Raw genomic sequence first — 12027 nt, 5'->3', positions numbered from 1 at the left:
AAATCTCCCACTGAGGAACACAGCCAATTGTACTCACCTCCTCAGACCGATGTCCCAACAGCAAGTAGAGCAAGAGTCTCCAGACTGGGCAGGGGCCTGGAAACTAACCAACGTACTTTCTCCAACGCAGCACACAACGAACTATCCACCGCAGTGGCAAGTTTACCAACCAAAACAAACAAAGGCAACCAGTACTGGGCACCAAACATTACAACTCAAACAAGTTATAACAAAAGATGCAAACAAAGCACCTACAGAGTTTAACGTTAACTCCATGTTTTCTCCCAAACACAACACACATACTAGTAAGCCAAATGACACTAGTATTAGTCCTTCAAAATGAAACAAAGTGCTAGTGTAACCGATGTGAGATGGCTAGTTAGTTAGCGGTGGTGCGCGCTAATAGCGTTTCAATCAGTGACGTCACTCGCTCTGAGACTTGAAGTAGGGTTTCCCCTTGCGTTGCAAGGGCCGTGGCTTTTGTGGCGCGATGGGTAACGATGCTTCGTGGGGTGTCAGTTGTTGTGTGCAAGGGTCCCTGGTTCGAGCCCAGGTTGGGGCGAAGAAAGGGACGGAACCTACACTGTTACACTATACGCCAAAATGTCTAGGAACCAACCTTATGATCCTGGACTAGCCCCCACTTAATACGAACTGGCTCAAAGCCCGTAACAAAAAGGGAGACGACGTGGAGATAAGGAATAACAAAATACATTTATTAACTAAAGTAAAGTAAACTAAATACAATTAGCAATGGTGTGTGTGTGTGTGTGTGTGTGTGTAGTCAGTAATCAGTAGTGTAACTGAGTGGTTGCGTGCATACATGTGATAATGAGGGGTGTTGAAAGGTGCCAACGCAAACAAACAAAAACAGCCACAAAAATGCCACAACCAAAATCTATCAGTCTGCATTGAGAGTATCCTCAATGAACGGGGAAGAGGTGCATTTATCCTGGGACACACCCGAGCCCAGGCGTGTCCCATTTCGCTGGCGACCCTCCCGGCTCCGCCCACCGACATCCTATTAAGGAAAACAAGAGCAAAGAGAAAACATTTGGCAGACAGAGTGGGAGGGTCATCACATTTCCTTGTTTAAAAATGTATGTATACTCACATGTATACAATGACTATCCTGCCGATCCTTGACTTCGGCGATGTAATTTACAAAATAGCCTCCAACACTCCTCAGCAAACTGGATGTAGTCTATCACAGTGCCATCCGTTTTGTCACAAAAGCCCCATATACTACCCACCACTGCGACCTGCATGCTCTCGTTGGCTGGCCCTCGTTACTTATTCGTCGCCAAACTCACTGGCTCCAGGTCATCTATAAGTCTTTGCTAGGTAAAGCCCCGTCTTATCTCAGCTCACTGGTCACCATAGCAACACCCACCCCATAGCACGCGCTCCAGCAGGTATATTTCACTGGTCATCCCCAAAGCCAACACTTCCTTTGGCCGACTTTCCTTCCAGTTCTCTGCTGCCAATGACTGGAACGAATTGCAAAAATCACTGAAGCTGGAGACTTATATCTCCCTCTAACTTTAAGCATCTGCTGTCAGAGAAGCTTACTGTACCTGTACAGATCACTGTACCTGTACACAGTGTCACGTCCTGACCAGCAGAGGGTGTAGTTGTGTAGTATTTTGGTCAGGAAGTGGCAGAAGATGTCTGTATGTTTGTTCTGGGTTGTATGTTTCTATGTTGGTCTGTGTGGCTCCCGATCAGGGACAGCTGGTTATTGTTGTTTCTGATTGGGAGTCATATATTAGGTGTGTGTTTTTCACTTGGGTTTGTGGGTTGTTGTGCTATCACTGCTATTATTTTGTATGTATAGCCTGTCGTGAGTCGTTCTTGTTTATTGTTTTCTGTGTTTGCGTTATTCTTGATCATTAAAGATGAGTATCCACATCCCGCTTGCATTTTGGTCTCATGTTGACGACAAACGTTACAGAACAACCCACCAAAACAAGACCAAGCAGCGGAAGAAGGAGAAGAGGAACGCTGAGTATATGGACTATGCTGAGAAAATGGATTTTGACATGGACAATCGCGAGAAGTGGACTTGGGAACAGATTCTGGCCAGAGAGGGCCCGTGGAAGAAGGCTGGGGAGGACCGAGAACGCTACCGGGGTACACGACTGGCGAGGAAGCCGGAGAGGCACCCCCAAGAATGTTTTTTTGGGGGGCACACGGGTAGTTTGGCTAGGCCAAGGAAGAGCCATAAGCCAGCTACCCGTGAGTATATGGAGGAGCGTATGGAGTGGAGGGCGCCGTGTTTTGCTGAGGTGCGCACTATCTCGCCCATACGCACGCACAGTCTGCTGCGCGCTATTCCAGCCCCTCGCAGATGCTGTGCTAGAGTGGGCATCCAGCCTGGTAGGAGGATGCCTGCGCAGCGCGTCTGGTCGCCGGTACGCCTCCTAGGACCAGGCTACCCTACTCCCGCTCTACGTACGGCAACCATCAGGCCCCTGCACAGCCCAGTTCGCCCTGTACCAGCATCCCGCTCGTACAGGGCTGCTAGTTCCATCCAGCCAGGACGGGTTGTGCAGGCGGTGCGGTCAAGGCCACCTGTGCGCCTCCATGGCCCAGTCTTTCCGGTTCCCGCCTTGAGTGCTAACCCGGAAGTGAGTACCTCCAGTCTGGCACGACCAGTACCAGCAACCAGGACCAAGCTTCCCATTAGTCAGCCTAGTCCTATTCAGCCTGTTCCCACTCCTCGCACTAGTCCTGGGGTGCGTGTATCCAGCCTGGTACCTCCTCTACCAGCCCCATGCATCCAGTGTGCAGTCCAGAGTATCCGGCACCAGTGTCTAGTCCAGAGTATCCGGCACCAGTGTCTAGTCCGGAACCGAGGGAGTCTGCCTGCGACCCGGAACCGAGGGAGTCTGCCTGCGACCCGGAACCGAGGGAGTCTGCCTGCGACCCGGAACCGAGGGAGTCTGCCTGCGACCCGGAACCGAGGGAGTCTGTTTACGATCCAGAATTGAATATAATTAACTATGAACTAAATGAGTCTGCCTACAGCATTGACTGGAAGTAGTATGCCTACGACCTGGAACTGAAAGTCTGCCCACGATCCAAAACGGAGTGAGTCTGTCTACGACCTGGAACCCAATGAGTCTGCCTACAGTCTGGAGGGCAGTAGGCCGGAACCGTTATTCTTGATCATTAAAGATGAGTATCCACATCCCGCTTGCATTTTGGTCTCATGTTGACGACAAACGTTACACACAGCCAATCTGTAAATAGCACACCCAACTACCTCATCCCCATATTGTTATTTATGTTTTTGCTCTTTTGCACCCCAGTATATCTAGTTGCACATCATCATCTGCACATCTATCACTCCAGTGTAAATGCTACATTGTAATTATTTCGCCTCTATGGCCTATTTATTGCCTTACCTCCCTAATCTTCTACATTTGTACACACTGTACATAGATATTTCTATTGTATTATTGACTGTACGTGTGTTTGTAACTCTTGTTGTTTTTGTCGCACTGCTTTGCTTTATCTTGGCCAGGTCGCAGTTGTAAATGAGAACTTGTTCTCAACTGCCCTACCTGGTTAAATAAAGGTGAAATAAATACAAATAAATAAATGTATGAACATAATACTTATAAAAAACATATTTGAACACAATAACCATCACTGTAAACTATAGTTCTAAAGGATTATTGAGCCATGTATCCAACATGAGTTTTAATCATATCACAAAGGCCCTTCATTTCACCCTCAGTATGCAGTGCAAACTCTTAAATCATTCCAGATTGAGTGAGAATAACTTCAACCATGCTCACGATGAGATCCACAATAACTTGATGAAAAACCGACAACAGAATATACATTAATTGATGTCAGTTAATTGATGAGACTAAAGCCATCTGGAAACTGATGAACATGGCTTTGTGTTATCCGATAATAAATGCTGTGAACATAGAACTCCATAGAAAATCCACGTTGTTCCTAAATATGTATGGGAATAGGTCAAGTGGAAAGAAGTTAAATCAAACAAAATGTATTGTCCCTTTAGTAACAACATACTGTACTGATACAAATTATTTAGCAGATATTCATGTTTTATTTCCCTTTTTTTCACAGAAGTAGTGTGCCATTATGATGGAAATCCTACCTGTGTCTTCTAAAAAAATAAAATATATTATGTTCCTTACATCCACGTAGCATGTCTGTGAAGGACCACTATGAGTGGTTTTTACAGACACAGCCTTGGCTCATCACTGTGTCCTTCCTTCTGGTTGTTGTAGAGTGGCCAGTGCTGTGTATTCATGGATGCCAAAGGAAAACCAGGCTTCCCCAAATATCTGACCAATAAAAAAATAGCAATTATAAAATATTTTATCTTTCGTCTCTCTGTGTTTTCATACATTTCCGTCAATTCACAAGTGTCTGAATCTCACCGGAAAAAGCATCCAAGCGAGGGAAACAGCGCCCCTGTCTCAGTATGTGTAGCCCATGTATCTGATGCTGTCTGCACCAAAAGAGTATAACGTGTTGCCGCCATAGCATTTGATTGATTGATGCCAGCAACATTTGGCCTCCCTTGATAAAAGAATAAATAATAATTAGCCAATCAGCTTGAGCTGAGCTCAACTGTGGGTTGTCCTGGTGCAGCAATTGTGTAATGTATGACAAAGCCATAGAGCGTTTTTGCCAACATGAAAGTGATAAGAGAATTATCTAATAAAGGTAAATGAACCAATAAACCATGATGTATTATTAGTCATACAGCATTGTTAATGAATAATCAATGTAATGATCAATGTAGTGATCGATTGGTCTGATTAGTTCCAGAAAGTCCAGGAACCACTGGAGAGGGAAAGAAATGTGTGTTTGCAATTAGTATAGAGAGCAGGGGACAGATGGTAAAGGGAGTAAAACTTCAAAGGGTTCCTAACCTTGAGGGAAAGGAACAGGCTGAGCTAGGTAGTGATAAAGTGTGGGAATGGGGGATGCAGGTCACCAACAGTTTGTGTGTAAATGCATGTGCGTAAGTAAGCAAGAACTATATAATGACTGTTTTGTTATCCTGACCTCAGAACGTTCTCATGAATAAAGCTACAGAAACCTTTTGCAGAAAGCTGAGTCCTTGCCTAATTATTTAACCCATTGTCTTACAAACCTTGGGCATTAGTCAAGGCGAATTGATTATTATCATCAAGATATAAAATTCCTTTAACAATTGGTCCTTCAAGCCGGATCTCAAAAACTGCCGCTGTCGTTCCAAAGAGACACCGAAACCGTGCACGGGCGGATGAAAAATCCGTAAATCAAAGACCTGGCCCTTTCTGTGGGTTCTTTAGAGGTGGTGACGAGATTTAGCGAACATTGAAAAACTCAGCTGCAAATAACAAGGTTAGTAAGCTTTATTCATACTTTTGGGGAATAGCACCTGTATGATTACATTAAATAAGGAGTGAGTGATACACCTGTGTGTCTGCATTACATGATGAAATGAGTGAAGCACTTATAGGTCAGCATTACATGATGAAATGAGGAATACACCTGTATGTCTGCATTGCATGATGGAATAAGGGACACAATTGGGTGTTGGCATTAAATGAGGAAAAATTGATGTGAGTGAAAGGCAAAAGCGATTGTTGTGAGTGAAAGGCAAAAGCGATTGATGTGAGTGAAAGGCAAAAGCGATTGATGTGAGTGAAAGGCAAAAGCGATTGATGAGAGTGAAAGGCAAAAGCGATTGATGCGAGAGTGAAAGGCGGGAGCAAGTAGAGGATTTTAATGTACTCTGGGTGTTAGACGCTGAAATTGGTGAATGTTATAGCTGGTGACCTGGCTTCAGAAGTTCGTGTGGAGAAAACGGTTTTAAAGGGAATCAAGTATTCTGCTCGAATGGAAGGCAGGAATTAGTTGTAAATTCAAAACGACGAATTCGAAAACGAAACAGGGTCCGAAACGACCCTGGGCAACTGTGGCCACTGCATAAAACTAAACTAAGGCTTATGGTGAGACCTGATAAATATAGTTATTTAGGTCTGATATCTATGGGAGAAGTGAGACCTAATATGGCGGAGTGAGAAACAGATATTATTGTCAAGAGTTACATGAAGCAACAGATAAATAGGCTGTTAACTAGGGCTTTACGACCCCTGGAAAATAGTTTATAGTTGCATACGTATGCGACCTAATGTCCGATCAATATCCCCTCTATAGATAAAGTTTCGAGAGAGATAGAGTAACTATGCTGGGATGAGTGATTGCGTGTGAGGAGAATTCTGTCAACAATCGCGAGAAAAAGACAGGCAGTAAAACCTAAAAATAAAACGGGTTGCAGTGTTTGTCTATGAGTGAGATAAAGACAGGATGTTAGGATAGATACGTATGATCATTCTAGCAGAATAACTCTATTGTGAGAAGGAAAATTAACCTGTTAGGGCTAGGGGGCAGTATTTACACGGCCGGATAAAAAATGTACCCACTTTAATCTGGTTACTACTCCTACCCAGTAACTAGAATATGCATATACTTATTAGATATGGATAGAAAACACCCTAAAGTTTCTAAAACTGTTTGAATGGTGTCTGTGAGTATAACAGAACTCATATGGCAGGCAAAAACCTGAGAGATTCCTTTACAGGAAGTGGCCTGTCTGACCATTTATTGGCTTAATTTGACATCTCTTTCCAAAACAAAGGATCTCTGCGGTAACGTGACACTTCCCACGGCTCCCATAGGCTCTCAGAGCCCGGGAAAAAGCTGAATGTCGTCATTCCAGCCCCAGGCTGAAACACATTATCGCCTTTGTCAAGTGGCCGATCAGGGGACAGTGGGCTTAGGCGTGTGCACTGGTCGCCCCCGTCTTTCTTTTTTTCCCTCTATTTACCGAAACGCAGATTCCCGGTCGGAATATTATCGCTTTTTACGAGATAAATTGCATAAAAATTGATTTTAAACAGCGGTTGACATGCTTCGAAGTACGGTAATGGAATATTTAGAATTTTTTGTCACGAAATGCGCCATGCTCGTAACCCTGATTTACCATTTCGGATAGTTTCTTGAACGCACGAACAAAACGCCGCTGTTTGGATATAACGATGGATTATTTGGGACCAAACCAACATTTGTTATTGAAGTAGAAGTCCTGGGAGTGCATTCTGACGAAGAACATCAAAGGTAATCAAACTTTTGTAATAGTAAATCTGATTTTGGTGAAGGCTAAACTTGCTGGGTGTCTAAATAGCTAGCCCGTGATGGCTGGGCTATGTACTTAGAATATTGCAAAATGTGCTTTCACCGAAAAGCTATTTTAAAATCGGACATATCGAGTGCATAGAGGAGTTCTGTATCTATAATTCTTAAAATAATTGTTATGCTTTTTGTGAACGTTTATCGTGAGTAATTTAGTAAATTGTTAGTGAATTCGCCGGAAGTTTGCGGGGGGTATGCTAGTTCTGAACGTCACATGCTAATGTAAAAAGCTGGTTTTTGATATAAATATGAACTTGATTGAACAAAACATGCATGTATTGTATAACATAATGTCCTAGGTGTATCATCTGATGAAGATCATCCAAGGTTAGTGCTGCATTTAGCTGTCTTCTGGGTTTTTGTGACATTATATGCTAGCTTGAAAAATGGGTGTCTGATTATTTCTGGCTGGGTACTTTGCTGACATAATCTAATGTTTTGCTTTCGTTGTAAAGCCTTTTTGAAATCGGACAGTGTGGTTAGATTAACGAGAGTCTTGTCTTTAAATAGCTGTAAAATAGTCATATGTTTGAGAAATTGAAGTAATAGCATTTCTAAGGTATTTGAAAATCGCGCCACAGGATTCCACTGGCTGTTACGTAGGTGGGACGATTTGGTGCCACCTAGCCCAGAGAGGTTAATGGGTGTTGATACGCATAGAAAACATATTGCTCAAATCAATAGTCGAAATGGAAAAAAAAGCTGCTTTGTTCTTTTAAGCGTGGGTCATATAGCATACGAATAATTATTATCTATGGAAGAAGTGAGACCTAATATGGCGGAGTGAGAAACAGATATTATTGTCAACAATTACATTAAGCAACAGATAAATAGGCTGTTAACTAGGGCTTTACGACCCCTGGAAAATAGTTTATAGTTGCATACGTATGCGACCTAATGTCTGATCGACAGTCCCCTCTATAGATAAAGTTTCGAGAGAGATAGAGTAACTATGCTGGGATGAGTGATTGCGTGTGAGGAGAATTCTGTCAACAATCGCGAGAAAAAGACAGGCAGTAAAACCTAAAAATAAAACGGGTTGCAGTGTTTGTCTATCAGCGAGATAAAGACAGGTTGTTAGGATAGATACGTATGATCATTCTAGCAGAATAACTCTATATTGTGAGAAGGAAAATTAATGGGTGTTGATACATATAGAAAACATATTGCTCAAATCAACAACAAAAAAAAAACCTGGTTTGTTCTTTTAAGCGTGGGATAGAAGCAATTACGGATAATTATTCCTCAAATTCTAGGTTAATAATAATTATTCTTCAATTCTAACTTAACGACGGTAAATAGCATACACATAAAGATTAACAGCGAGTAGACAGTGATTGTATTTGATCCAGAGTTTTATAAATTAAAGCACATAGAATAAAAGAGTTTAAGGTTCTTACGAATAATCCTTTTAAAATTCTAGATAGGGAGAAGAAGCAGAATAAATACGAGTGTACTTTAACAACATGGGTAGTAAATCCTCTAAGGAGATCCCGGTGTTAACGGGAGATGAACGTTTTATGCTGGGAAAAGATAAGAGGAACATTTTATTTTGGCCCGAAATGGAGGATGGATGTTTAAATGTTAAAAGATTGGAATTAAGGATAAAACAAATACATAGGGTCTGTGGGGATAAGACAGAGAAGCAGCGCACAGAAGGCCTTGACACCGCTCGTGTTTGGCTGGCAGAAGCTAGGAAGAGAGCGGAGGGGGCCAGGGATAAGGGCATTACTAACAATGATTTGGGTAGCCAGGAGCAGACAGAGGACTCCCACGGCTCCCACAGAGACACCATCTAAACCCAAATTATACCCCTCCCTGGCTGACCAGGGATGGCGGGAGAACCCAGATAACGAGGTGGTGGTAGTGAGACGGAGGCAACCACATCAAGTGCCGCCCGTACCGTTACCCCCTCCCCCATATGCTGGTCCTCAGGGAGCCAAGGGAGGTAGAGAGGAAGAGACACAGAAAGGAGAACAGGATTTAGCAAACTCATTGATAAAAGTGGATAGAGACAGTCACTGTAGACAGAAGGGGAAAAACAGGGAGACGCGCTGACAAAGACGGAGAGAAGCGGTGTTTTAATTGCGATAGAACAGGACATTTCGCCAGAGACTGTAAAACACCCTGTGAACATTGTGACCGAGTAGGACACAACTACCGAAATTGTAAACATGAACAATAGCATTGGTGGTTCAGTGGTAGAATTCTTGCCTGCCATGCGGGGGACCTGGGTTTGGTTCCCAGCCCATGGGACTAAAGTTTAATTTAATTATTGTTATGTTATGACTGGAACCATACGGTTGTTAGTGTTTGTTTAAGATAGAAACCAAACGTTTTGATTGCTTGTTTAGTTTAAATGGAAAGACAGAGTCGATAAAGTACGTTGTTTGTGGTCTAAATGGCCTGCTTAAAGGATTTATAGAGAATGGGAGTTGTATTTGAATGACAGAATCAAGGAAAAGGCAGTTACTTAAATCTAATGAATTATAAGGAGCGGAAATTAATAATTGCGACAGAATTGTGGCGATATACATGATATTTTTTTAAACCCTTGGACATTTCATAAGACTATAAGCCAATACCTAGAGAGATTAAAGGACGTGTCCAACGCAAATAGTGGGTTAATAGAACCCCCGGTAGTGGATGGATTTGATGCCCCGTATTATCAGCAATTAAAAATTGCTTTCCTCAGTGGAATGCTTCCCGAGATAAGTTGTGCCATCAAACAGAACCTCGTAGGGTGGGGCCTAGCAGATCTGAGGGAAGTAAGAGAGGCCAGAGAGGGGGTCGAGACAAATACAGAGAGAAGAAGGTCAGGCGCCCACAGCCAGACTCAGAGGAGGGAGGAAGGAAAGGCGTGTTCAATCACATAAACCATTGAGGAAGTTTAAAACTAATGATTGGGGGGAGTACAATGGAATCATAAGTATTATTAGGTTTTGTTTATAGTCAACTTTTGGGTTTTTGAATCAGTGTAGTAGGATGAAACGCTGACCAAGTGGTTATTTTATGGAAAAAGAAGTGCTTAGCTCTCTTTGGGAAAAAAATCCTAGGGACATGATATCTTAAAGGGGTATACACACATGGCATTTTGGAAGTTTTGTTTTCTGAGTTTTAATTAAACACGTGAAATTCTTTTAATAGGGAATGTTCTGGTAACCTGGGATACAAAATGTGAATAAAGTTCTTAGCCTTTATTTGTCTAATGTAGTAAGAAACACGGTTCTGAAAGGGTGGTATGACTTTTGACCCCTCTAGTGGCTTCCCTGTGTGGTCTGATCAGCCACATTGAAAAGCCATTTGGATGGTGAATTTAAGGTCATTGTTGATATTGATTTTAAGGGAATTTGTAGAACTGATAATTATGATGGAGTTAAAGTTCTTAGACACAATTGATAATTTGAACCAATGAGAGGACTAAAAGGGCAAAGCCTTAGACTAAGGGTAGGCTTCCTTAAGTCTATTTTCCTAGAACAATAAGGGTAAAATAATTTTTCTTGGTGGAGTAAATCAGATTAGTCATTTTGATCTGATTATGTTTGAAAATATTTTGACTAGTAGCAGGGGTATTTTTTACATGATCTAGATAAGTTGATTTTCCCTTAGGAAGTCAGCTGGTGTTGAATTCAGTGTAAGAGATTTAACACAACAAGGCTGTGGAATTGATATAATAGTATTACTATATTTTGTTGTGAATAAGTTTAATAATGGTAGACTTATGTCAACAGGACAGGGATATATGACATCTGTAGGTGATCCTGGATTATTGAGGGTATCGAGATAATTAAGTAGATATGCAATATCTAGACAGGTTGATTTTTCTAAAACTCAGGAGTGCAACCAAGGAGACAATGAGACATTTAGTCAATATTTGGAAACAACCCATATTATGAGAAAAAGCTGGAGACAGATAAATAGAAGGGCAGACCTGCACTGCTGAAACCTTGAGGGTTGGGGAGTAGCAGGAAGAAAGGAGGGGGGCCAGCAGGAGTAGATAGGAAGAGAATTTGGTTCACTTAGCTTTAGGATATTAATTCATGGAGAGACTAGCGGCTCCGTTGGCAGGCATGTATTTTAGTTTTGATTTTAAGTTTATGTTTCGTAAATTCGCTAGGAGGAGATATGATCATTTTGTTGAAAGTAATTGTTACCCTAACTAAAAGGGCAATGAAAGCTTAGTTGGTTTCAGGTGTTAGACACTGAACCATTGCCCAGACACTATTCTGCACAGTAGGCCGAAATAGTAACATTGACTAGAACCGGTGAAATAAGAAAGGAGAGAAAAGTTACTATTTACACAGACAAGCACATACACATTTAAAACCATACAAAACAGCACAGATACATCTTAAAGAAGATAAAACACTTGACAGAGAATTGTTACAGAATAGCCGAGGATGAAGGCCCCAGGGAGAATTGGACATGTGGGAAATGAAAGGGGGCATCCTACAAGAGAAGGTCTGACATAAGGATAATTTACTTATCCTACCAAAGACATTGTATGGATACGCAGCAATATTGATACATAGGCTAAGCAATGTATCAAGGGGAGGGAAGTATAGTAGAGTAGTTAGGAAAGAGTGATGGCCTAGAGGATAATTACTTAACAATTTTTTTTGTAGAATATCCATTCCAACATTTGGAATTGGACTTATTGAACTATTCCGAAAGGAGGGGAAGAAGGGGTGTTTAACAATAATAGATAAGTATAGCAAATGGGTAGAAGCGTTCCCAACTTACTTGGTGGACATGATTATGGTAGCTAAAATATTAAGTCAAGATATTATCCCT

At 42.0% G+C, this 12027-nt stretch overlaps 1 protein-coding gene across 3 annotated transcripts in view; it reads right to left on the bottom strand.

The window, feature by feature from the left end:
• Positions 1-1857: 1857 nt before the first annotated feature.
• The window catches only part of LOC106607151 (interferon-induced very large GTPase 1), a 53063-nt gene continuing 42893 nt past the window's right edge, over positions 1858-12027 (bottom strand). For 2 of the 3 annotated variants that reach the window (XM_045720441.1, XM_045720442.1), the window contains one exon: positions 1858-4566. The gene's annotated coding sequence lies outside the window, so the exon portion shown is untranslated. The remainder of the gene's footprint in view (positions 4567-12027) is intronic. The other variant, XM_045720443.1, reaches the window with a different exon arrangement.

Source organism: Salmo salar, chromosome ssa06 (assembly GCF_905237065.1).
Source record: "Salmo salar chromosome ssa06, Ssal_v3.1, whole genome shotgun sequence".
Taxonomy (NCBI): Eukaryota; Metazoa; Chordata; class Actinopteri; order Salmoniformes; family Salmonidae; genus Salmo; species Salmo salar.
The sequence above is the reverse complement of the archived record's forward strand: the minus strand, read 5'-3'. Positions and strand labels throughout refer to the sequence as shown.